At 47.8% G+C, this 27,177-nt stretch overlaps 1 protein-coding gene across 2 annotated transcripts in view; it reads right to left on the minus strand.

Moving 5' to 3' along the window:
- The window catches only part of KIRREL3 (kirre like nephrin family adhesion molecule 3), a 606,294-nt gene that overhangs the window by 441,591 nt on the left and 137,526 nt on the right, over nucleotides 1–27,177 (minus strand). The gene's annotated exons all lie outside the window — the stretch shown is intronic.

The raw sequence follows: 27,177 nt of genomic DNA on the forward strand, positions 1-27,177 counted from the left end.
CTCAAATCTTTTTGTCCATGTCCAATTACACGGGGCCCAGATTGCCAGTGGGTGTGCACTGAATGAAAGGGCTGTGGTCTGGAAACCTTAGTGTGCGGGTCGTCGGGCTGTGCTGCCCTAGACAGCACGCTGATGGTACAGTGGTGGAGGTCCTGGGCCGGGGGCAGGGCATCGCTTATAAACTATTGGACACAAGTGTGCTGCTGCAGGCACTGGGGGTCCCCACGCGATGTGTCCATGCGGAGGGGCACCTCTCCACATGCCTGCTTGGGAGCTTCCCCAGTGACACGGTTTCGGTGCTACACAAATACATATCTGTGGATAAATTAGAGACAGTGATGAAGGGTTGGGACTAACAAGGGGGATGCTCTGGGGTCAACCTGGGTAATACCTACTCTCATCCCCCTGTATTTCAGCTGGAGAAACTGTGCTCACCATCCTTTCCCGCCAACTACAGAGCCACAGACTCACCCCCAAGCCCAAGCTGTCTTTGTTCAGGTCACCCACCCTATCTCCGCCGTGTGGTTCTCTCTCTTTTCTAGCCTGTAGGCTGCGCATAGTGGACTCAGGCACCCAGGGAGAGCGATTAAGACATCCTGGCAGGGAGGCGAGCTCCTTATTTGCTGATTTTTGATGGGACAGCATAAAACTGGATCATTCCTCTGAGCTCCCTTGGGGCCATGAGAGCCACGTGGGCAGGTGGCTCCAGCAAACAGGCCAGGGACACACCAGCAGCTATAGAGCAGGCCAGGGCCTCTCCTCCACCTGGAAGGTGGGCTGACAAAGGTCTTGGCAGCCCATTCTCTTTATCTGATCCCACTACTTTCCATCTACCATTCTTTTATAAAGCACAACTTTTCAGGAATTCTAGAGAAGAGGGAGGGAAGGACGTGAGTGGAACAGCCACTGGGCTTGATATGATTCAGAAGATCATGGTTCCAGGGACTTCCCTGGTGGTCCAGCGGTTGGGAATCTGCCTTGCAATGCAAGGGGTGCTAGTTTGATCCCTGGTTGGGATCCCACGGGATTCCACGATGTGTCGGGGCAACTAAGCCCATGCTCTGCAACTAGAGAGCTCATGTGCCACAATGAAAGATCCAGCATGATCCAATGAAGACTCGACACAGCCAAATAAATAAATAATATTTTTTTTTTTAAAGAGAAGACCGTGGTTCTAGGCTCAGCTCTGCCATTTAGTAGCTGTCTAGCCCCAGATCAGTCATTGAATCTCTCTGAAGCCCATCTGGAAACTAAAATGGTCTTCAATGTGCATGGCAGGAAAGGAGTGAACTCCTCAGCACCCACTCCATGCCAGACACCATCTATACACTTTTCCTCACTTCTCACCACAACCAGGGAACCTGTGCTTGAGAGAAGTCATTTGTGCAAGGTCACCCCGCACCAGGACTCCAAAACCTGTCAAGTCTCTACATTAAAGTGATGAGTTCCGAGCATCACTGATGCAATGAGGTGGAGAGAGCAGAGAAAGAACCTTATGAACTCAAATTCAAGGTACTATATCTGAGCTTAAAATATCTGCTGTGCTTTTTATTATATTAATTTTCAAAGAAATGAAAGCATGAGGATTCAGGCACTGAGCTAAAGGTCACTTGCATACATGCTCAGTTGCTCAGTCGAGTCCGACTCTTTGTGACCCCATGGACTGTAGCCCGCCAGGCTTCTCTGACCATGGGATTCTCCAGACAAGAATACTGGAGTGGGTTGCCGTGCCCTCTTCCAGGGGATCTTCCCAGCCTAGGGATTGAACCTGAATCCTTTGCACTGCAGGTGGATATTTTACTGTTGAGCCACCTGGGAAGCCCCAAGCAAAAGATCCCACCACGACAAAGCAATGGTGGGCTATGTGCTCAGGTCAGAAAGCAACCCCTCTGTTTTAGAGTCAGTCAAAGCTCACTGACAACAAAGACTTCATGTCACTCGGCAAGTTGTTTGTGTTGTTGCTGTTTTTGCTTTTAATGGAAAAAATATTTCCTTTTTCCAAATGCTATCAATTTCCATCAAATTATATATATATTGCAGAACCAAAAAAAAAAAAAAAAGATGATTAAATGGCTGTGTTGTTGGGGTTTTTTTCCCTTTCCTTTCTCTTAATCCTTCCACTCAGTTTCTTGAAGAATTAAGGTTGGATCTTTTTAAATGTAAATTGGGCAATTTGCAAAATATGTTTGTTGGCAGATAGGCAACTTGGCTTTCCAAACAAACTGGAATTTTATTGATTCTTAGTGAACTGCCATCTTATGGAGTTATCCTGTGACCGTAATTTGAGTCTTTAATACAAGGGGCTGTTTTCACTTTTATTAAGCAGGATATTCTGCTTTTATCTCATCCCACTTCTTATGTCTGGGTTTTAAATGATTTTAAAAAGGGCAGGCTGTTAGTCTTCATGGGCTTTTCACGCGTTTAGTTTCCCAGCAGTTGTTGTTGTTTAGTCGCTCAGTGGTCTCTGACTCTTTGCGATCCCATGGACTGCAGCATGCCAGGCTTCCCTGTCCATCAGCATCTCCCCAAGTTTGCTCAGATTCACGTCCATTGAGCGGTGATATCATCCAACCATCTCATCCTCTGTCGTCCCCTTCTCCTCCTGCCTTCAATCTTTCCCAGCATCAGGGATTTTCTTCCAGTGAGTTGGCTCTTTACAACTGTTCCTTTTATCCTTTTGTCCATTTTGTTTATTATTAAAACAACCTTTGACACCATGAAAGAAATTAAAACTGGAAAACATTCACCCCCTATTTCTGCCCACTTCAGAGTGTTTCACATTTAAGCAGGCTCTCTCCAAGTTTTTGTCACCAGGCATATGCTTCTTATGGCGTTGTACCAATCCTGTGAAAACTGTCAAAATTATTTTTATACAAACTTAAAAAAAACACTCTCTTGACCTCCTTTCAAGATCTCTGAACCTATTCTGCAGAACGCTCGGTTCTCTGTTTCATTCTAGATATAGGATAGGGACTTCAAATGTCAGCGATTTAACAATATCTTTCTCAGTCTCAGGGCTTCCCTTGTAGCTCAGCTGGTAAAGAATCCACCTGCAATGTGGGAGACCTGGGTTTGATCCCTGGTTTGGGAAGATCCCTGGGAGAAGGGAAAGGCTACCCACTCCAGTATTCTTGGGCTTCCCTTGTGGCTCAGCTAGTAAAGAATCTGCCTGCCATGTGGAAGACCTCGGTTTGATCCCTGGGTTGGGAAGATCCCCCTGGAGAAGGGAAAGGCTACCCACTCCAATATTCTGGCCTGGAGAATTCCGTGGACTGTATAGTCCATGGGGTCGCAAAGAGTCGGACACAACTGGGCAACTTTCACTTTTCTCAGTCTTAGGGGTATTCATGGTGGGATGGAAAATAAATACATGGAGACTGATGTCCAAGGTCAGTTCAACACTCGGATCAACAACCAGGGCACAGGGACTGTCTCACTCAAGTCTGCTCGGAAAACACAAAAGAAGAGGGGGCCTCCAGCCTCTGACGTACAGCCCTGACTCCCTATGTGGATTTTTGCTTTTTCCAGATTCTATTTTTCTCTTTAGTGTTAATACTTTTTTTAAAATTATGGTAACTATAAATAACAAGGTTATACTGTTTTGACCATTTCTAAGCGTGTAGTTGAGTGGTATTAAGTACATTCACATTGTTACGCAAAGACCATCACCATCTACATCCAGAACTTCCTCATCATCCCAAACTGAAATGTCCCCATTAAATACTAACTCCCCATTATCTGTACTCCCTACTTCTACCTACTGACAACCACTGATCTTCCTGTCTCTGTAAATTCGTCTACAGTGTTTGTCCTTTTGCATCTGGCTTACTTTGCTTAGCATAATCTCTTTGGGGTTCATCCATGTTTCAGCATGTATCTGAATCTTCTCTCTCTTTAGGACTGAATAACATTCTGCGGTATGGATATATTACAGTTTATTTCTCCATTCATCCACTGATGAACGCTTGGGTACCTCCACCTCTTGGTTCTTGTAAATGATGAACGAACAGCCGTTCGAATCCCTGCTCTCCGTTTTCGTGGGTGTACGCCCGGAATCGGGGTTGTTGGGTCATGTGGTAATTCTGTATTTTATTTTCTGAGGAAGCACCATACTGTTCTCTGCAGCTGCTGGACCATTGTTTATTCCCACCAGCAACTTGCAAGGTTCCAATTCATTCCCTGCAGTCATTTCAACCTCTCTTTCTCTCTACATGGAATACCTAGCCACGGTCCTCATTAAAATAATCCTCACAGATGTAGATGCGTCCTTGTCTTTAAGTAATGCCTGCATCACAGATGAGGACTCGGAGGCAGAGAAGTTCAGCTTCAGCCTGAGGGTTCAGAGCACAGCAGAGGCAGGACTCATAGCAGGGAGGTTTGGCTCAGGAGCTTGGGGACATCATCATCATCCTACATTGGGTCTCAGAGATACTGATCTTAGGGTGGCCCCTCCTGCCATCTTACCTTACACATTTGCTACCGCACCACTCGGAACTGCTTTGTAAGAAGCAGCATTATGTCCATAGTTTGTGATAGCCGAGGAACTGGTCACCCTGTGGGTAATGTTCTCCCACTGGTCCTGTCATCACCTTTCCTGGCTGGAGGGCTCTTCCCCCAGGGCTCCTCTGGACACCTTTGGGTAAGGTCTAGGCAGACATGATGCTATCACCTACACCTGTGGGTGATGCCCCATGGCCCATGTTTCCTTCCCTCTCACCACCTTTGCTGGCACTCCTGGCTCACTCATCAGATTTCAGGCTCTGGGGTCTCCTGGACCTGATCCAGGCTGTGGGTGGAAGCAGGAGCTGTGGACCCAGCAGGAAATTTGGGGAGACATGCTGGGCCCCAAACATCTGCTCCAGAGAGCTCTCCTTCTCTTGCCTTAAGCCTGGAGGTGGTTTAGTTGCTAAGTCGTGTCTGGCTCTTTGCAACCCCATGGGCTGTAGCCCACCAGGCTCCTCTATCCCTGTGATTTCCCAGGCAAGAACACCGTAGTCAATTGCCATTTCTTTCTCCAGGGAATCTTCTCGACCAGGGATTGAACCTATGTCTCCTGTGCCTTCTGCTTGGCAGGCGATTCTTTACCACTGAAGCACCAGGGAAGCCCAGGTGCCTTAAGCCTGGTATTTCCCAAAGTTGTTCCTGGGATAAAAGTGCCTTAAATATTCTTTGAAGAAACCTAGTGCTGGAAAATTTGGGAGAACACTTTGCATCTCAAGAGTCAGGATGCACTTTAACTCATTGATAGTGCTGGGAAAGTCCATAGTAAAGAAGCCTGTTTAACTTTAAGTCACAGTATCCACTGAGATCTCTGTTGAAATGCAAATGCATCACTTGGATGGGGATTAGGAACCAAAGATAAAATCTATCAACCTCATGACTTTGCCTCTGCCTCTGAAGGGAGGAGTTGGAAACAAGTGAAAACAAGATGGCCTTTAAGTTTTTCTCACTGAATTTAATTAAACTGCTTGATCTTTCTAAGCCTTGGTGTTTTAAAGTATCTTTTTAAAAGAAAAATAACACTTGCTCATAGGAGAAAAATCAGGAAAGTACAAAGACATAATAACAAATAACTCAGAGTTCCAATACCTGGAGATTATCTCCGTTAGCATGTTGAGTGCTTTCCAATAATGGTATGGTAAGTAGCTTCAGTCTTGTCCAACTCTTTGTGACCCCATGGACTATAGCCTGCCAGGCTCCTCTGTCCATGGGATTCTCCAGGCAAGAATACTGGAATGGGTTGCCATTTCCTCCTTCAGGGCATCTTCCTGACCTAGAGATTGAACCTATGTCTCTTATGTCTCCTGCATTGGCCGGTGAGTTCTTTACCACTGAGTTACTACCTGGCAAGCCCAATAATAATATTTTAAGAATCTTATACAATGGTGAGTATGCCAGGGACACAAATCTATATCCTGAATTTTTTCCCACTTAACATTTTATGTAGGAGCTGTGGGTTTGAGTCCTGGTTTAGGAAGATCTCCTAGAGTAGGAAATGGCAAACCCCGCCAGTATTCTTGCCTGGAAAATTCTATGGACAGAGGAGGCTAACGGGCTACAGTCCAAAGGGTCCCAAAGAGTTGGACACGACTGAGATAGCACGCTTAGGTGTGGGATTACTTGTGTATGTGGCCAGCTTTCAGTCTCACAACAACTTTATGGACTATGTAGTGGCATCTTCCATTTACAACCAGGGCCATGAAGCTCAGTGCACTTGGGAGGCAGGGGGCTCAACTGGTGGCCCACCCTGACCCCCTGCATCCTTCTGCTGGTCCCTCGGGCAGCCTCTGCCCACCTGCATGCTTTGCTTCTACTGCTCCACACCTGCCAGTCTCCAGGCACCGCTGCCACTGGGCCCTGGAGACGCTTGACCCCACTGTTCACCCAAACTTTCAGAGAATGGGAGATGCCTGAGAGTATGGATGCGCCTTGGGGCTCCCAGCCAATAATGGGTGTGGGAGGATGAATGTTTGCAGACTCAGATACACCCTAAGGTGTCATTTACATTCTGGAGCTTCTCTGCAGGGTCAGTGAGACTGGGCTCCACCTGAAGTCACACCCCTGCTTGGCTTCTTCTCCATTGCCATCTGCTGCCCTTTCTCCTCCTGTTTCCCCTGGGAGCACCAGCTCAGGGGTCTTTACTTCGGGACTGCATCTGGGACTCTGATCTGACACAGGCATTTCCTCCACGGTCACACCTTTCGTAACCAGCATATCCAGACCCCAGATGGACATGTTTCTTATCATAACTCCTTGCCTAATTCCCAAAGAGGCAGCCGACGTTTTGGGAGGAGGGTCTCCTGGCAGACCTGTTCACTGAGGGGGTGAGGGTGAGCCTGGCTCCTCCAGCACTGTCAGGATGTGCCCAGAAGGATGGCAGGGGCTGGAGGCAGTGAAAGGCTCTGAGAAGGGGCAGAGAAACCCCTGCTCCAACATACCTAAGGGAAATTAACGAGCATGGCTGCCCCAGCCCTGCTCCAGACAGCCAGGGGGCACGGAGCTGGTGCTGAAGATGAACTAAGCAACAGACTCACAGCTCTAACATGCTGGCACCTGGCCAGGGCCCCACTTACCCACAAACCGCCCCAGCCAACCAGGCCAAGAGGCTTGTGTACGAAAGCTCGAGAAATATTACTGTGGGCTCCTGCTGGGAAGCAGTTTGGTCCATTTCAGCTCTCACATCATGGCAGCGAAATACACAAATATAGACCCAGCTCGTCCGAAGGAGCTTTTCTCTCTTAACCTTGAAGGACATCCCGTCTAAGGCTGCTCTGGAGTCGGCCACTATGAGGGGCTGCTGGGCCCAATTTCATGAAGCAAGATGACTTAAACAGCAGACATCAGACTGTCAGATGCAGTTCCCTCTCAGTACACTAGAGACCCACCGTAAATGCTGAGACGGGGTGAGCAGGGGGCGGAGAGACTGCGACGGAGGGCCAGGGACAAGCTGCTTGCCACTGGGTGTGGCTCGTCATCAGCAAAGGGGATTAATCTCTCGGTTCTGACCTCCTAAGAGCATGTTAGCATGTTCTCTCTCTCTCTCTCACTCACATACACAGCCAATGTGAATCTTCATCTATCATCCACAGGCAGGCTCATATTTTGGCTCTGATCGCTTAGGAAATTGGTCAGCTCTGTGAAAGTGGGTATGTTGTGTGTGTGTGGTCTGTCTGTCTGTTGCTTTCAGTTCGGGACTCTGAGAAGGGGGAGGGGCAGGCTTGAGCACTCACGCACTAGCCCGTGTACAGACAGCTGATACACAAAATCTCCCGCAAAGGGATGCTGAGAGAATGACAGTCTTCAAAACCAGCTCAGTCACAGTTCTATTTATGGCTGGAGAGGCAGGATGCTGGGTTGATGGGAGGGACTGTGGTTTTTCCCCGGGGGAAGAGTTTTGGAGGGAAGCATGGTTTAAACAAGGCTGCGGAGCTGGTCTTGGCTGGGGATCCTGGGGTCAGCTGGATGGCCACCATCTCTTAGGACAGTGGTCTTAGCTGCTGAAGGATTCAAGCTATGGACAAGGATTCTGGTTTCCCACAAAATTAAGTGATGAGCTGCTGGGGTGCAAACATCCATTTAAGGAAGTTTTGCAAGGACAAGAGTTGATTTCTGCTCAGCTATTCCCCGGAGAAGACTCTTGAGAGTCCCTTGGACTGCAAGGAGATCCAACCAGTCCAACCTAAAGGAGATCAGTCCTGGGTGTTCATTGGAAGGACTGATGTTGAAGCTGAAACTCCAATACTTTGGCCACCTGATGCAGAGAGCTGACTCATTGGAAAAGACCCTGATGCTGGGAAAGACTGAGGGCAGGAGAAGAAGGGGAAGACAGAGGATGAGATGGTTGGATGGCATCATTGACTCAATGGACATGGGTTTGGGGGGACTCCAGGAGTTGGTGATGGACAGGGAGGCCTGGGGTGCTGTGGTTCATGGGGTTGCAAAGAGTTGGACACGACTGAGCAACTGAACTGAACTGAACCCCCCAGAATATTCATTGGAAGGATGATGCTGATGCTGAAGTTCCAATACTTTGGCCACCTGATGCAAAGACTCAACTCATTGGAAAAGACCCTAATGCTGGGAAAGATTGGTGGCAGAAGCACAAGGCATCTCGTCCTCTTGGCACAGGACAAGATGGTTGGATGGCATCACCAACTCAATGGACATGCGTTTGAGAAAATTCCAGGAGATAGTGAAGAACAGGGAAGCCAGGCGGGCTATGGTCCACAGGGTCACAAAGAGTCAGATGTGATTGATTGACTGAACAACAACAAAGCCATGGTATGCGGTAGCTGTGTTGCTCTGGGCTTGGTTTCACCATTTCTCGGAATGTATTGGTCAAGCTGCAGCCAGGTGGACAGAGCCCATGTCAGGTAGTCTAAAAGGGGAGTGTGAGGACACCCAAAGGCTAGTAACATAGGGTAGCCAGGCCAGGGAGGGAAACACAGGCCACCCCATGGGAACTGGATTCCAGTGAGACACAACTACAGTCTTAAAGGCCACCCCAACCAGGATGGAAGGGATGAAATATACCCGCTTCTCTCTCTAGCTGCTAAGCCCCTGACAGAGGTTCCATTGGCTAAACCTATACAGAAGCCAGTTGGAAGGAAGTCTGCTGCTGTTGCTTCAGTCGTGTCCGACTCTGTGTGACCCCAGAGACGGCAGCCCAGCAGGCTCCCCTGTCCCTGGGATTCTCCAGGCAAGAACACTGGAGTGGGTTGCCATTTCCTTCTCCAATGCATGAAAGTGAAAAGTGAAAGTGAAGTCGCTCAGTCGTGTCCGACTCCTGGCGACCCCATGGACTGCAGCCCACCAGGCTCCTCCGTCCATGGGATTTTCCAGGCAAGAGTACCGGAGTGGGGTGCCATTGCCTTCTCCTAGGAGATGTATTTTGCAGGAGAAGGATGAGGAATGGCTCTGAGCCTGCAAATGGGCAAATGACCAATTCAGGACATTCACAAGATGTTTCTAGCCCTACTTATTCCAAAGGATACTGGTGAGAATCAAATGGAATAATACCTGGAAATTATACACACAGACATTACAGAATGCTACCCAAATACAGCTCTGGATTTAATTATGTTTGTGTATTAAGAGTTTTGGCTGGCAGTCAAAGATTATTCATATTTAACTGTTGGGTCATTAATTCTCTCCCCACCTGGATCTAGAGTAGAGATGGGCTGATGGTGTTTCCCTGGGGCTAGTCCCTGGGACCTGTTCACCCAATGGGCTGCCACGGATATCTGGGAGCACTGGACGGTACCAGGTGATGAGATCTTTCTGCAGACAATGAGACTCTAGTCACCTGAGTCTAAACCACTATTCTCAGAACCAGTTTAATGTGCGTGGGAAGGTGGGCATCAGGCTTGGAGAGGGGCCTCCCCGGCCCCTCTTCTTGGCAGCAAGCAGCCCTGATGAACAAAGCCACATCAAAGTGAAGAGGTCTGATGCTATTCAGGTGATGGAAGAGAGAGAGGAAAAGAGACCTGAGACTTTCCCGAGCAGCACGACTCCCCCGAGCATCACACCTGGCACCGTCCCACGTCGTTTTGCTCCTGATGGTGGAGGAGACGCCTGGGGAACAGGGCCGATGCAACTGAACCCTTTAGTCTCTGCAGCCCCATTAACCCGCATCCACCCAAATGGATTCTCAGCCAGTCCCATTAAGACATCCTGTCAGAACCATCCCAGGTCATTTGCAGAGTGAAGTGAATATCAATAAAACTGTAATGAGTAATTTTCCCAGCTTCACTGACTCTTACTGGAAACCAAGCCAGCATCTCCGCTGTGGGTATTGATAAAAATCTCCATTCCTCCTGGGATCTGGGAAAATCTGAACCCCATCTGAGCAGACACCAGGTGTGCTAGTTTAATGGGCATGTGCACATGGGCAGTGGGCTTGGAAGGGGGTCTCAAGCCTCTGTCCCTTCCTGGCAGGGAGTAGCCCCGATGAAGGAAGAGGCTTGATCGCCCCATGCTGAGGCAATAGAAAGGAGGCAGGCACTGACTTCCAATCTCCATTTACTATCCTCTACTCCCACCATCTACTCTAATCCCACTGGACCTCATTATTTCATCAGTAACAACAGGGTCCTTTCCAGTTCTGCATCCTGTGATTCTGAGAGATGAGAAGGCACGGAGAAATCAACCTGCCAGAGATGGATGCATCTGACAGTGTAGACCCTGGAGGCCGAGTCTACACTGCCAGGCACTCACAAAGCAGACAGAGTGGGAGTGTGGCTGGCAGTTTCTCGCTGTGGCTCCCTCATCACGGAGATCCTGGGCATCACACCTGCTCCATGGCTGTGACAGCCAGCACTGGGAGACCAGAGCTGTGAGTGACAAGGCGCTAATTCCAGGCGTAAGAAGTGTGATGGTTAGAGACTGGCCTCCTCCTTTCCTGTCGGCTCCCTTCTGTCTGAAAGGCTGTCAGCAACTCCTGTGGATGCCTGGCTGTCACGGCCTGGATGCCTTCTTCCCCTGCATGGAGGTGTGGAAGAAAGTACGGAGGTGTTTCTGCAGCACCTGGGCTGTGGGTTTGGAATGTGCTACCTATGGGAAAAGATCGGGGACTGCTCAGCTACTGTTCTGCCCCGAGGCCCAGCCTTCTCTTCTCAGCTGTCCAATCAGGGTTCTGGGTATTTGAATGGAGGGGGAATTTGAGTGCACATGCGTGCCCACATGCGCAGTTAGAGGGAGAAGACCTGAGTCAGTGAAGTTGAGATCCTTGCAATCATGTGAAGCTTGATTTTTAGGGGAGGCTTTGCGGGCTTTTCAGAAACCCCCAGAGGTGCTATTCCTCCACCCTGCCTCCCTCCTGTGCCAAAGGTCACACAACCAAGGGCAGGTACAGGTCGCACCTGGTGACCAAAGCTCTCCTGGAGCCAGGCAGCCAGGCACGAGTTCTGCGGGGACTGCTGTGATCCAGCTGCATCATGTGCTAAACCCACTGGCGGCCGGATTGGTTCGGATGATATAAGTGGTGAAGTGGGTATTAACTCCCCCTGCCCGCCTTCCCCCCACCCTGTGCAACCTTCCTGAAGCTGAACACTTGGATAAAGAGAGGATCTGACCAGATGTGTATTACGCACACTCACGTTTATAAAGGCCTTTTCCTTGTCTATTTCAATTGTGAAGTCAAGAAAATGGAGTTATTATTCTCATTTTAAGGAACTAAGGAACTACATAGTACCTGGTTCAAACTCTCTTCCACTCCATCCTAGAAACTGCCTCCTGCAGGAGGGGACACCAGCTTCCAGAATGACCCTAAGGATGCTGATAACGGAGCATCCTTAGGATCTCCCCTTCCCCCTGTGACTTTTGGAGAAAAGCGGGAGTGGGGCTGGGAGGGTCACATGCCCCTATGACATCCACGTTGCCATGGTGACACGTGATGGCCACATGGTGGAGGTAAGAGCAGTGGCCGAGTTCTGAAATTCTTATTACTTAGGGAAGCACAATGGTCCCTCTGAACCCAGAGATGCAGCATCCATTTTATATAACAGGACTTGAGCATCTTTGGATTTTGATATCCATGGGGCTCCTGGGACCAGTCCCTTGTGGATGCTGGGGGATAACTGTCCATGGCCCGTCTCCTTTTGGAAACAAATATAAGACTGCAACCGATGATGTGTGAACTGGTCTGGGCTCCATGTGCTCTCCAGATTGGGTGCACCTGGCTCGCTCTTCTCCCCATAAGGAACAGTGACCTACACTTCAGTGAAGTAGGTGCCTTTACAAGCATTTGTCCCTCACTACAAGCCTTGAGTTGGTGCAGATTTATCCTCATTTTATGGGTAAGGAGACTGAGGGACAGAGGTGAAACGAGCTGCCCCAGTCACACACCCCTAAAGCTGGTAGAATCAGGATGCCCATCCAGGCTGCAGAGCACATGCTCAGAACCCTGCGGACCCCGCTTCTGTCCCATGCACGCGTACGCTCCCTGCTCTCCCACAGTCTTCCACTTCCTTACATGTTTTCCTGCCAACCTGTAGGTACAGGCAGTGTGCGTCACGTGGGTGATTCCACACCCAGTGCCCAGCACAGAGCACCTCTTGGCCCCTCCCTGCATGCACTGGTGCATGACTCCAAGAAGCCAGAGGGAATCAGCGGTTTGCCTCCAGACACAGAGAGGCTCTAGCGCCCACGTGTCTCCTGGATCCCAAAGCCTCCTTCTCTTCTGCCCCCAGGCCACGTTGCTAAATATATCCCGGGATGATCCCATTTACCATCTATAGCTAAAATGCCTCTTGACTGTTCTGCACCAAGATTAGAAGTCCACGTCAATGATTATTTCATCGGCTAAAAGCAAATTGATCAAGCTCCGCTCTCCCTGCAGACTAAAGAGGCTCTCAGTCTATTTGTAGCTCCGTCTGAAAGGCAAGCAGTGGCTTCTCTGAGTCAAGACTGCCTGTTGCTCTCGGCGCTGATGGAGTTCACACAGTGGGTCATGGATGTGTTTAGCCTGGGCTTAGCAGATCCTGGGGTAGAGGTCAAGGGGACAGTTTCTGTCTCCGCTTCTTAAAGCAGACCCAGGCTGCTGCAGCAATGACCATCCTATACTCTCCGCGGGGCCACACTGCAGGATTCCATTGGGTGTGGAGCTCACCTGAGCTAATCCATCAGGAAGCCCCTCCCACCTTGGCCATCCTGAACTACTCACAGGAGCAAGGTTAAACTAAAAATGGTTCTCGCGAAAGGAACAGAAATACCATCAACTGTGCAGGACTCTGAAACAAAGTTGTTGTTTCTGTCTTTTGGGGAAGTTAAGGAATGAGACTAGACATTTGGGTGGGAGAAAAATGCATAAGGAAGCAGAGAAAAAAGCTTTCCTACCCAAAAAGCTTTAGCAGAAATTAAAAAGAAAGACAACAACAAAAAGTGAGAGCCAGGGAGAAAGACATAAATGTTTCAGTAGATATTTTTCTTACCTTTAAAAAAAATTTAACTTTGTTTTCCCTTTGTGATCACAAGTTTCTTACCTCCACTGAGCTTCTGAGCTGAATAATAGAGTAGCCAGCCCAGCAGAGACAACCCATTGCTGGGTAGGAGGCTCCCAATACACAGGGAAGGGATTTTTCATTTCATACATCATTTAAAGTCTGCTGCAGTGATTTACCAATGTCAGGCCATCTTTGGAGCACAAAAAGAAGAAAGAGAAATATGCATGCTCCCATTGTGTGTCTAGACTGGGATTCCAGGAGAGCTATCAGGGATAGGTGCTGGGATTTCTCCCTTGTCTAAACAGTACAGAGAAGCCGAAGACTGCCCAGCATTTAGGCAAAAATGGAGAGGAAGGCGGCTTTTGTCCTGCAGAGAAACGGTGCTTCCCTTTCCACTGACCTGGCCAGGCAGGATGGGGCTCCCTTCCCACAGCCTGTATTCTCATTGTTCCCAAGTTCTTGCACTTAGAACCATCCTCCACCTCCATAAGAATCACTGTCTTGAAACTCCACCACTATCATGCCATTATCCTGCTTAGGGAATTAAAACCGTTCTCCAAGCAAATCGGATCTCTCCTCACCAGGCATGCCAGCTTTCAGGACCTGCATGCTTGACTCTCTTCCCATTTACCCTGCACTCCCGTGGGGTTCCGTGGGGCCAGGTGCCCCAAGATGCCTGCATGCTGAACACCTTTGCAGTCAACTTTCATCCGTTCTCCCCTCCTGGAAGACTCTCTTTCCTCCCATTTCTAAAACTCTCTCCAGGACCAATCTAATACCCACTTCATCCACCTCTCTTTCCATGACTAAGCCTGTCTGCTTAGTCACTTCTCCAAACTTTCATAGCACTTTGAGTCAGCAATGACTCAAATCAGAACACAGATAATACCGATATTAGACAATGACAATACACTTCATGGGACGATTATTGGGCACCATGTGGTTTACACACACTACCTCTTTCCACTCTCACAAACCCCATCAGGAGATGCTGTAAATATTTCCAGGTGACAAAAATGAAGGCTTAGCTTCTGCGAAGTAATTATTTAAAGCTATGTGGCTCAGGGGTTAAGAATCCGCCTGTCAATGAAGGAGATGCAAGAGACATGGGTTTGATCCCTGGGTAAGGAAGATCCCCTGGAGAAGGAAAAGGCAACCCACTCCAGCATCCTTGTCTGGGAAATTCCATGGACAGAGGAGCCTGGCGGGCTACCATCTATGGGGTCTCAAAAAGTCGGACAAGGCTTAGCAACTCTAAAACAATAACATTCAGTTAGGAGGTAAGTTGGCCAGAATCTGAATCCAGATTTTCTGCCTTCTTTTTTCTTTTATGAGTCTTTAACCACTCCTTTGACAGCCTTTCAGCCCAGTATTACTTCTGAGGTAATTGATTTTTAGGTTTTAGTTTAGTTCTGTAATAAAACTGTGTACTCCCTAAGGAGGTGGCTCATGCCTGATATACCTGTATCCCCTACAGCTCCTAACCTCACAGCCAGATAAGCAAGGCACATTCAGTATAAACTTGATCATTGACTGGCCAGAGAGCTTCCAGATCTGGAAACGTCTCCTTTTCTCATTTTGGGAAAGTGCTCAATGCAGACTGAGGGGTGCAGGAGAAGGGCACAGCCAGTTTTCTTTAGAGAAGTCTGGTATGGGCCCAGTTCAAGATAATCAAGCAGACGTCTATTAAACACATACAATGGCAGGCCGGGCATGTGGGGGACAGGAGGCAATCTGAAATCTTCTTCTTGTCATGAAAGAGGCAAAGCTGAGCCTGAAAAGATGCAACTAGAGAGCCAGGCAAGGCAGCCTTCGCCAGGGGCTTTGTTCCTGCTTGGCTATGTGGTACAGGGCATGGGAAAGGTGGATTAAAAAACTCTGCAGATCAGCATGAGTCCTCAGTGTGGCTGGAGAGAGCTTCAGGAAAGGGGGGCCAGTAGGGTTTGAGGATGGGGAATGGGGCCCTAGGTGGAGTGAGCAGGGATGAGGCACCGTCATGAGAAAGATTCATTCTGATCCTTTACCGCCACTCTTTAGTGACTGAAGGATGGTTGTGGTTTGCTTAGACTTCGTCACCATTCATGATGTCTGCTAAGCCAAGGCACTTGCTCAGTCTGGCTTATGGGCTAGCCATGGGATAAAGTATGACCAAGTCTGCGAGTGTGGTGCAGAAGTGGAGGTCCTATATACATGGTGTCTGGTCAGTATTTGTCACTGTCTTTGACGTGGCTGGTGCTCTGCCCTACCGTCTCAGCAGCACCCAACTCTACATGCAGAGGCTGTTTGTGGAGGGACCCTGGACTTGAGGGAGTCTGTCTAGCAGAACAAGGCAGAAGCAGTTCTCAGCCGGTGACAGATGGGGGCAGGGGGACAAGGGCCCCGCCTGCTTCCTTGCCCCTTGGCTCGGCTGTTTCTGAGGTCTGTTCTGTGCAGCCTGAGTTCTGGCTGCCCCACAGTGACTTCGACATAATGAGCTGCTTGTTGGCTGCCTTCCCTTCCCCTGGCTTCCTCCCCGCCTCCTACAGTGTTTTCAGGGATCACATCCCAAATGAACTGCTTGCATTTGAATCGCATCTATTTCTGGGAGAACCCAAAGTAGGGGCTTTGGGGTCTTTATTAATTGTAGAGGCATGCATAGGTGCTAATAGATCAATTCCAATTGTCCACATGGGTTCTGCTCAAGGGTAATAAACCAGGTCAGCCATTCACAACATCTCAGCCCTGGGCTCTGGTGTCACACACGTTCACAGGAGGCTGGCAGCATCCTTCTCATGGTATGCTCATCCGGGGGTTTGGTTTATCAGCTCCCTACCTCGCCCCACTCCAAACTAGGATTGGAAGTCCTTACAGCAGAGGCTATGCCACATTGAGTCTTTACAGTAAATCCCTCTTACAGAGTGGGTGTTCGATGAATGGTCTTTAAATTGGATTGTGTTCACAGAAAAAAATACCCCTCTGTTCAAAAGCAAGCTAATCCCTATGCCTTTCTCTGGCTTCTAAAGTGATAAAAGTTCAGTTCCCGAAGCAATAGTGTTTACAAGTTTCTTGTAATGGGTCCATCATTTTATTTATCCTGTTGTACCCACCCTGAGCGGCCTTTCAAACATGGGCACCCTTTTCTTCATCAGCTTCAGATGCCCCTAAACAGTCTTCTCTTCGGTGAAGCTCATCTGATCCACATGTACATGAATACTACCTTTGTAACTGGTGCCTGAGAACACCATGATTAATGAGGAGGAGTGAGCGCTGGTGAGTGTGCAGTCCAGGAGATCTCTGTCCTGGGGCAGGGCTCCTGTCCAGAGTCCAAGGCCAAGGCCGTGTCCTCTCTGCCCTTTCCCTGGCAGCATGGTCCACTCTGCATGCCCTCCTGGAGATGCCACGGCTACCTATGCCATGCACTCAACAGTGAATCCATTAGACGGTTGGTTACTGGACATAATTATCAAAGGTGGCAATGGAACCAGCCTGGCTTCTGGGGGCCGAGGCCGGTTGGAAGTCCCATCCAGCCAAGTGAATCATCACTCAGAGATGGCTCACCAACCACCACTGGGTCAGAGCCAAAGTGCTAAACCAGAGCTGGACTTTTCTCGCTGAGGCTTCTGTCCCTGCACCTGAAATGCAAGTCTCCTAGAAGGCGGATCCTTCACATCATATCCGACAGACCTGGTGAGAGGCAAACATCTCAGTAGAACGCAACTTCCTGGCTGGCCCATGCCAATTCCCCTCGCCCACTGTGGGCCCTCCTGGCTCCACCACACACACCCTCATCATGCTAGGCTTGGCAGGTCCCAGACAGGACAAACAGATGCTTACTCAGCCTCTCTTCCAAGTCCACTCATTGCAAAGGCTGCAGCCATGAAGTCCAGGAGCCCTGGGGCACATCCACCCTCTGCACCTGCCAGACAAGAGAGCAGAGAGCAGGGGACCCAGGGTGTGCCCTGCATGTCTGTGCTTAGTGGAGGCCTTGGGGCTCTGCTCACCATACAGAGAGCAAAGGATGGCTTGGAGCAGGGTGCTGCATGGGTCATGGACACGCACGGTGACAAATGGAATGGGTGTTTTCTGCACTCGGCAGTGGGAATTTTTTCCAGCCTCAGAGAAAGACTGGACCCAAACAGCTCTATTTGACCACAGGGGCATGGGGCACATTTCTCCAGACAATCAGCTCTGCTGATGACCTGGAATCTGGCCTGGCTTGGGGTCTGGAGCTGGGAGCAGGCATCAAGAGCATCCGTGGAGCCTCCTTCAATAAAGCCAACAGATGATGCCTAAAGCGGTCCAAATAGACTCTTCAGAAGCAATCTCCATCCCTCAAACAGCTGTGCCCTCCAGTCAGGGTCTGCTGAACACATGGTCTTCTGTTCTGATGCCCAAATTAGGGTCGCGTGTCCTTGTGAAGGAAGAGGAAACACAAAGAGGTGATGAAGGACCTCTAGGTCCGAGTGGGATGGGAACACTCAGGGTCACCTGTGAGCTCAAAGGAAATCAAGGGAGAGGTCCATGGTGCGAGTGGTAGTAAAGCTGGGCTGGATAGCGCATTCCGTGCTGCATTATGCTGTGCGACTTTGGGTAAGTCACCTACCCACTCCACACCTTCAACAATGCCAGATACAGATACACCTTACAGGGCCTGGGAAACTATGAAACAGAAGGCTTATGGTGAAACCTTTTTTCCCAAGGGAAGAATGAGGCTTCTGAATAAAGCTGCTGTCATTCTCCTAGCCTCTCGTCAGAAGAGCTGTTACCTTGTAGACCTGCCATGAGAGAATCTAGATAATCAGAGGGGAAAGGGGTCTTCTGATCGCTTGTCCCAGCCTCTCCCTGGAAGTAGAAATCTCTGCTTCAGGGTTTACTTGAGCGCATCCATGATAAAGAACTTGTCTCCCTCAGTTCAGTAGTGTATAGGGGGAGCTCTCGGAGGACACAAAAGTTCTTTGAAAAAAGAGAAGGGAGATCCGAGCCCAGAGAAGACAGAGAGTCTGGTACACCTGCAACTAAAGTCAGCTCAGCCCTCATTCAGCACACGTCATCCAGGGCCCACGCATGATGCTGGGGACACGGGTGAACAGAACGCTCACCCCGTGCCTGCCTTCACAGAGCTTGAGCCCCAAGGATGCCCTGCCATCAGGAGCAGAGGAGGGACCATTGTCCAACCAGTTCAGGATATCCCCCAATCTGACTGGGCTACCCGAACAGACCACAGTGCGCCCACCTTGCGCTGATGCAGACAGCAGCTACAGCAAAGGCGCAGCGGCCCCTGGAAGGGACCTCAGGTTGTGTTACCTTTGAAACAGGTACATAAAGCCTCTAGCCTTCTTTCTGCTTCCAGCCTAACCCAGCCTAGCCTTGCGTTCACATTCTCTACGAGTAGGGGCACTTTCCTGCTCTGTGCAGCCACACTATGCTGAATAGAAACGAGAAACAAGATACTGAGCAGCCCTCTGCATTTCTGGTGTGCCCTGTGGAACCCAGGGACAGCTGTGGTCCTTTGAAAGGCAGCCTAACTCCCAGAGCAGGCCTGGAGGGCACCCAGGGCATGGGCAGTGTTCACCCCTGAAGCTGAGTTATTAGATGAGCTGTATCTCTGGCCACCAATCCTGAAGGGCACTGGCCGCGCGTCATCACCTGGATGGAAAATTAAAGCAACCACTCCATCAGTGGTTACACATTCCAGCATGTAAAGGAACACATTCCTGCAGAATCCACAACAGCACATCTTTGTTCAGCCCCAGAACTTTGATAGAAATAGTAGCTTTTTTGGACGGCTCTGTCAAAAGTGTAATATATCATGGAATAGCGGATACAAGTTCAAAAGTACATATAATAATATAATTAAGATAGCTTGACAAGAATGTATTTTAAAAGTATAAAATACCTGCAGGTGTAATAGCTTCATAAAGTCTGTCAGATTTACTTCTGCTGTGAAGAAATTTAAAATGTTTTACTTTAATGTGATGCAAATGAAGTCTGAAGTATGCATATAACACAGTCCTTACAAAATAGGTAGAAGGAAAAGAATAAAAGTCAGATGCAGGCCAAACAAGACATTCAACTTTGCAGGTGACTGGGTAATAGATCGAGCAAACAGATCAGGGAGCGGTGCTGGGCTGTTTGGAGAAAACACCAATTTCACATTTCCCTCCCTTGTTGGCTACCGGAAAGTAAGTGTTTTTATTCAAAAATTAATGGTTCCCTCTGTACATTTTTCTTCTGGCTCCAAAGGTTCAGGCATAATTCTTGTTTAAAGCAAAAGCAATTTTTATATAATTACTGGCCCCTGGAAAATGATTTTTCATCACTCTAAAAGCTAAGGAGAGGAGTGACTCACACCCAGCATAAAGGCCTTTGGGACATGTCCACGGACTCAGGCACCAGGCACCTCCCGGACAGGAGGAATCTCCTAGCGCTGTCTGGCCCAACTCTGCTATTTGTGTGCTAGATGGATGCTTTTGCGAGCAAAGAAGCAGTAACTGTTTACCCAGTATTAAAGCAGAGGTACCTGACCTCTAGGCTGTGGACAGGTACCTCCTGTCAGAGCAGTGGCAGCATCAGATTAAAAATAAAGTGCACAATAAATAGGCTTCCCTGGTGGCTCAGTGGTAAAGAACCCGCCTGCCAATGCACAAGACATGGGTTCGATCCCTGGGTCAGGAAGATCCCCTGGAGGAGGCAATGGCAACCCACTCCAGTATTTTTGCCTGAGAAATCCTCTGGACAGAGGAACCTGGCAGGCTACAGTCCATGGGGTTGCAAAGAGTCAGACAGGACTTAGCAACTGAGCGTGCACAATACATGTAATGTGTTTGAATCATCCGGAAACCATCACCCCCAGTCCGTGGAAAAATTGTCTTCCGCAAAACCAATCCCAGGTGCCAAAAAGGTTAGGGACCACAGTAAGGATGCCACGATAGGAAATTAGAAGGTTAATCCAATTAGCGAGGCCACAGATTAGGACGCCCAGGTCATCTCTCACACTCTCTCCTCCCCAAAAAATTCTCCTAAGGAATCCTATCTCTGCAGCCTGGTGGTCTGCACCTTCAGAATTAACCCAATAATGTCCACAGTTTCGCATCTCACTGTGCTGGTTATTCTTCAGGTGTCAAGGTAACACAAAGTACCTGCCCCAACCATGGCTCAAACGCAACATTCTGGCCTTGGTGTCATTATCATTTTCTTATTCCCAGGTGGCATCAGACAGATAGAACTTGGGGATGAAGTAACTACACAGTCTTCAAGAACCCTCCTAACTCCGAGGGTCTAGGTCATGATTTACAGTGGGGTCAATGGGTCTTTCCTTTGCAACACAACAGGATATCCTGTATCTCACATCTCCAGCTGTGCTTGTGAGGAGGGCTAGGTGCTTGCCAAAGCAAAAAAAAAAAGCAGTCAGGGAAGGCACTCAATAAACAGCGTCATCTTTTATCCAAGGTAAAAATTACATGCTGGAATCACAAAGCAGCGTCGTTTAAAAACCAACATCCCAGTGTCTCTGCCGCTGATGACTGCACCCGAAAGAATTTTCAAAGTAAATGTACTTCTTGCCATTATCTTGCTCATTTGCATTCTGCTCCATTTGGGTTCTGAAATTCGCCTAGACGCTTTATTTTCAGGGTAAGTTTGCATGATGGCAGACAAACAGTTTGGGAAGGAATTAGCCATATGGGCCTGGGCATTATTTTCTTAATGTGAGAATTGGGTCAACCCTACAAAATGTTTGCTTAAATACTTCCACGGGCACATTCCCTCTTTGAGAGGGGGCATTTTTGGTATTCAGCTTCCCATTTGGCTCTGCGTGGACTCATAGCTGGTACTTCCACCCTCCAGAGGCTCATGAAATATTAAATGCATAGCAACCTCAGAGAACGCACAGCTCAGCCTCCTCGTGTTGTAGCAGAGACGGGGAGGTCCAGAGACCTCAAGTGACCTGGAAAGGTCAGTCTGCATCCCACTCTCCTGTGATATGACTGACCCTCACCTGGCGGAGGTCTGTGTCTGCCCTTCTCGTTTCCTGCATACTAGGAACACTACTCACACTGGCCTCTAGGGCAGTGGTCCCCAACCTTCTTGGCACTAGTGACCGGTTTCATGGAAGACAATTTTTTTGCAAGAATGGTGGAGGGGATGGTTTTGAGATGATTCAAGTGCGTTACATTTACTGTGTACATTATTTCTATTATTATTTCATCAGCTCCGCCTCAGATCACCAGGCACTAGATCCTGGAGGTTGGGCACCCGTGATCTAAGGGACACCACTGCAATGTGTGGCCCTATTCTATACTTTCCCAGCCCTCTGTGAATTCAGAGTTTTTGATTTTACATCAACCTGTCAATCAATCTGGCCTCAACCAATCAACTGATACATTCTTCTGCACACCTTCAGCTATGACCCTGAACCTTTTTTCTCTCTGCCCTTCAGAATCAGAGGCAAAGTAACAAAAGTACAGATGAGATCCCCAGAAACCACGATTCTCCCCTCGGGACTATCGGAAAACATAATACTCGGAATGGCAGTGCCAGCGGTGTCACAAGTGAAGGATAACAATACCCGCAACAGACCTTTTAAGGGCAACCCATTATTTTTGTAATTTGTTTAAACAAAACCAAGTGACTCTTTAAACTCTAATTCACATCTCAGAAATCCAATGCTGCTATCTCTTGTTTCTCTCTCTGGAGCCATGGCAATAATTTTAATGCCAGTAGAAGGCATTAGACATTAGAGGTGAGCAAGGCCCAGGGCTCTGGCTTTTATCAGATAATTAAGATGCTACCAAAGTCAAACCTTTATCAACATTAGACTAAAAATAAGCTTTTTCCATCCAAGGCGTTTCTACAGAGCATTCAGAGTGACAGTGCTCTGGATAAGGGTTTGCTTTTAAAACTGGTTCATTGTTTTTCAACTTTTATTGGCAATCCATTCTCATTACGCTCTCCGCATTTGTCTTCATCGAATGTACTTCACAATTATAATATCGAAGGGTTTGTATCTACATAATAAAAATGATCTATGGAATAGTACAGGGAAAACAGAGTAACAGAGTGATCATTAATGAGATGAAGACTTTGAGAGAAAACCTGGCGTCTCACGGGAGGACACGTCCCTATATTGTAAGATGTTAGAAAGCAGGCAAAGGCTTGGAGGTGAAAGTGAGATTAAACCCCTGCTTCCCTGGAGAGAGCAAGCACAGCCTGGCCAGGCTTGACTTTGGTGATGAGAGGGGTGCACCACATGACCTCGTGTTGGAAATAGTCACTTCAAAGTCTATCCCTCTATCCTTCAGGACTTTCTGGCATGAATATCATTGGCTAAACAGACCACGGAGACCAGGCTGGGGTCTTTTCTGTCCAGAATCAGCATTAGGAGTTCTCTCTCCTGACCAAGAGTTGCTGCTGCTTGCCTGCAGAAAGGCACCTGCTGTGTACAGGCTTACTAGAATCAATTTCTTAGGTCAAAGGCATTGTCTAGAGATGGAAGTCCCACATCTTTTTGGCACCAGGACTGGTTTCATGGAAGATAATTTTTCCATGGACTGAGGTCGGGGGGTGGGGGTGGCGATAGTTTCAGGATGATTCAAGCTCATCACATTTATCGTGCACTTTTTTTCTATTATTATTACATCAGCTCCACCTCAGATCATCAGGCATTAGAGTCTGCCGGAGGTTTGGGAGCCCTAGTCCAGAGAAAGACGTGGAGAAGGGGTGTCTGGGTGGTACAGAGAAGCTTGGGATCATCTGGATAGTTGGATTGCCTATCACACTCAGGGAAAAATAAGCACATAGCTGATCAGTTTGCACAGACTCCATCGTGCTGTTTATTACTGCACCTATGCCATCTATCATAGGGCTTGGTCGCAGTACATACTCAGTAAGTAGTTTTTAATGAATGGGAAAAAAGAATGACTTTATCATTAAGCCAAAATATTTCATAATTGATAACCCTCACAAGAGATGACAGAACACTTTAAGACAGACTATCCTTGAAATGATGAAAAGAGTTGTATTAATGAGGATGAAGGAGAAGAAAGAACAGACAAGAAAGGGGCGGGAGGCTCCTTGAGTTTGCATAAATATAAAAATTGGTTGTGGCGCTTGGCCAAGGCAAGGCTGGGGACCCCTTGCCAGGCGGATAGGAGGCTTGGCAGATGTTTGAACAGGAAGGGGGAGGCCAAGCAGCTGTCCAGCGCTTTAAGAGATCACAGATTGAGAAAAAGCACTGTATGCTTCTTAGCTGATAGGAAGCAGTGTGGACCCACTAGGGGCAAGAGATTTGTTTTTTTCTGGAATGGCCAGCCAAGAGCTGAATGACACCTGGAACTGGGCTCGAATATGAAAGCTGGATTTCATATATACATACACAGCGCTCCATATCTGCAGATTCTGCATCCATGGAGTCAACCAACCACAGACTGAAAATGCTAAAAAAAAAAAAAATTCTAGAAAGTCCCAATAAAGCAAAACTTGAATTTGGTATTATAAGTAATCTGAAGATGATTCTAAAGTATATGGGAGGATGTGTGCAAATTATATGCATATTCCGCTGCTGTTTAGTTGCCAAGTCACGTCTAACTCTTTGTGACTCCATGGACTACAGCCCACTAGGCTCCTCTGTCCCTGGGATTTCGCAGGCAAGAATACTGGAGTGGGTTGCCATTTCCTTCTCCAGAGGATCTTTCCAACCCAGGGATAGAATCTGTGTCTCCTGAAGTGCAGGTGGATTCTTCACCACTGAGCCACCAGGGAAGCCCATATGCAAATACCTTCACCGTTGTATATAAGGGATTTGAGCATCCATGGAGTTTGGTATCTGCAGAGGGTTCTGGAGCCAATCCCCTGTTGACACCAAGGCTGAATGTAATTTCTAAATCTTCCTGTGGCTTCTGTACATTCAAGTCCAATGTGAGTCTGGATGGAAAGGCTTTGGTCTGTCAACAGGCCGGGAAAGTAAATTATTTTATCTGTAAAAACCCAACCAGTTTATAGTTAGGATCTGTGAGCCTACAGTGGAAAGCATTGCTCTGCTTCACTGGTGAGTGAAGTGGTGGGTGAAGCATAGACTCCCTAGACATACCTAATGCACACGGGGTCTACCCCAGGAAAACAAAGTAAATTATACTGGGAGCTAAAAGAATTCCAGCATCAACTGATTTAGAGGAAAGCACTTCTGACTTGATTTATTTGGAAAGGCATCTCTACTTATCAACTTGATTTGGCTAGAAGAACTCATGAATGTGCCAGTGATGCTGGGAAAGATTGAGGGCAAGAGGAGACGGGGGCGACAGAGGATGAGATGGTTGGATGGCATCACCGACTCAGTGGACATAAGTTTGAGCAAACTCCGGGTGAGAGGGATGGACAGAGAAGCCTGGCGTGCTGCAGTTCATGAGGTTGCAAAGAGTCAGACATGACTTAGCAACGGAACAACAAGTTTGAACAGGGAGTGAGTGGTCGCACTGTTGTAACAATATCTCTGGGCTCAAGATGGCCCACAGAAACATAAAGGCTGTGACATACAGCAGGATGTGATAACAGCCATTGTGCACTCACCATTCTCATTTTTTATGCATGAAAAGGCAGAATATTAATATAACAGGTGCTAAACAGTTGCAGTGTCAGGGCTAGATTTCTCCTTAGAGATATAACCCAAGTTGCTTATTTCACAGATGACTCAAAGAGGCAAGATAACTTATTCAGAGTCTTAGAGTTGAGGTGAAATCCTGGATACCCTTGACTCCTAACTCAGGGCTTTGGCACTCCCACACGTGACCTACCATTCATAGGGAGAGAGAGAGGCATGTATGTGGATGAGAGATAAATGGATAGATACATATTCTCTCGGTAGTGTTCGTTTTTAGACACAATTATTCTATCTTCAGATTCAATATCCCATAGGTACATCAAAAACTCCCCGAAGGACATTTAAACTTTACTGCAGAGTTAGAAACTGTAGAGAATTAAAAGTCCCCTGTAGCTATTAAAATAGTGTGTCTCGGGAAGAGCTGTGTTACGGGTGACTAATGGAGTTTCACCACCTCCCACCCCCATTATATACAGATGCTGATATAGATATATATGCTGCTGATCTCTTAAGCAAGGTGTCCAGTATTTTTATTCCTGGGGAGGGAGCAATTGCTAACTGTTTTTTTCCCCAAAAACTGCATTAAAACTTTCTTTTGTAAGAAAAACGAGTGAAAAAATCAATAAAGCATGAAAGGACATGAAAAATGCATTTTAACCCATATATTTTCTTTCTAACAGCGCAATTTTTTAAAGCTCTCTGAAAAAAAAAGTCAATGTGATTCTCAAGGAAAAATGCAACACACACAACCCTGAATTCAGGAGCAAAGGCACACACACACTCGCACACACACGCACAAACAGCCCTCCAAGAATAATGAAGATCTAAAGATCTGACCTAGTAGTTTGAGGCAAGGATGAAAAATGGAATAAGCCTTGGCCACCGTGGGATTGGCAGGTCAAAGGGTGCGTTAAATGTGATGGGGAACAAATTCTGTTTTTGGATAGTTCAGCATATAACCATATTAAAGCTTTTAAGTCTCCCAACTCAGTGAAATTACTCTCCAGGGACCAAGTGTTCCCCTGTGGACCTCACTGCACTTCTTTTTTTTCTCCCATAAAGAGTAAAACAGCACAGCAAAGAAGGCAAGACATCCTTTTCAGGGCTCAGGTGAAAAGTGAAGGGGAAAAAGACTGAGGGTTAAATGCAATATTGAAGATGATGTCTCTTAATCAGCGTATCTTTCTTTCTTGCAGCTAAGCAATCTTTGTCAATTACAGGGCATTACTCTGCAGGCCAACTGGCAATTACAATGGCATCTTTCTTCTCATCAGTGACAGCCAAAGGAGAGAGTATTCTGAGTCCGGCTAAATGTAAAGTGGGAAAGTGGAGCTCATTTCAGAGGTAATGTAGAGGGAACCTATAACCAGGATGCAGATGCTCCATGCAGCTGTTATGCAAAGAAGCCCCCGCTCAAAGAGCTGACGTGTTTATTTAGACTGGTGCTAAAGCCGAGTTAATGCCAATTTCCAGAGAGGATTAATATACACTAATGTGGAATTATTGAACCGTTATACACATCTGGAAATGCGTGTTTTTAACTGTTTCTTTTTTGTGGCTGCCAGCTGCTCTGAAGAAGCAGCTGATACAGTTGCGGTTGCTTTTAAGACCCAGCTGAATAGATGTCACGCTGTAGGGATGACTACAGGCCCTTCTGATCAAGACCATGGCCCTCACCCGCTTCTGATCCTTTCACTGCTCCTCTTCATCTTTGTCTGAATGCCAGTTTCCCACCTTCCTTTTCAAGATCAGGCTGCAATCTTTTCCATTTCTTCCCGGCTTGCTCACTGTTAAACCTCTTACCATGCAGCCGTGAGTGATCCCAAAAAGGATAACAGCCAGAGAATCAAAAGCCTTTGGATTTCACCTAGAATTTTGTGGTTCATTCATTTAACGTCGGTACAGCAGGAGACCCCGGTTAAATTCCTGGGTCAGGAAGTTCTCCTGGAGAAGGGATAGGCTACCCACTGCAGTATTCTTGGGTTTCCTTGGTGGCTGAGATGGTAAAGAATCTCTGCCTGCAATGCAGGATACCTGGGTTTCATATCTGGGTTTGGAAGATCTTCTGGAGGAGGGCATCCCACTCCAATATTCTTGCCTGGAGAATCCCATGGATAGAAGAGGCTGGCAGCTACAGTCCATGGGGTTGCAAAAAGTCGGACA

Source organism: Bos javanicus, chromosome 29 (genome assembly GCF_032452875.1).
Source record: "Bos javanicus breed banteng chromosome 29, ARS-OSU_banteng_1.0, whole genome shotgun sequence".
NCBI lineage: Eukaryota > Metazoa > Chordata > Mammalia > Artiodactyla > Bovidae > Bos > Bos javanicus.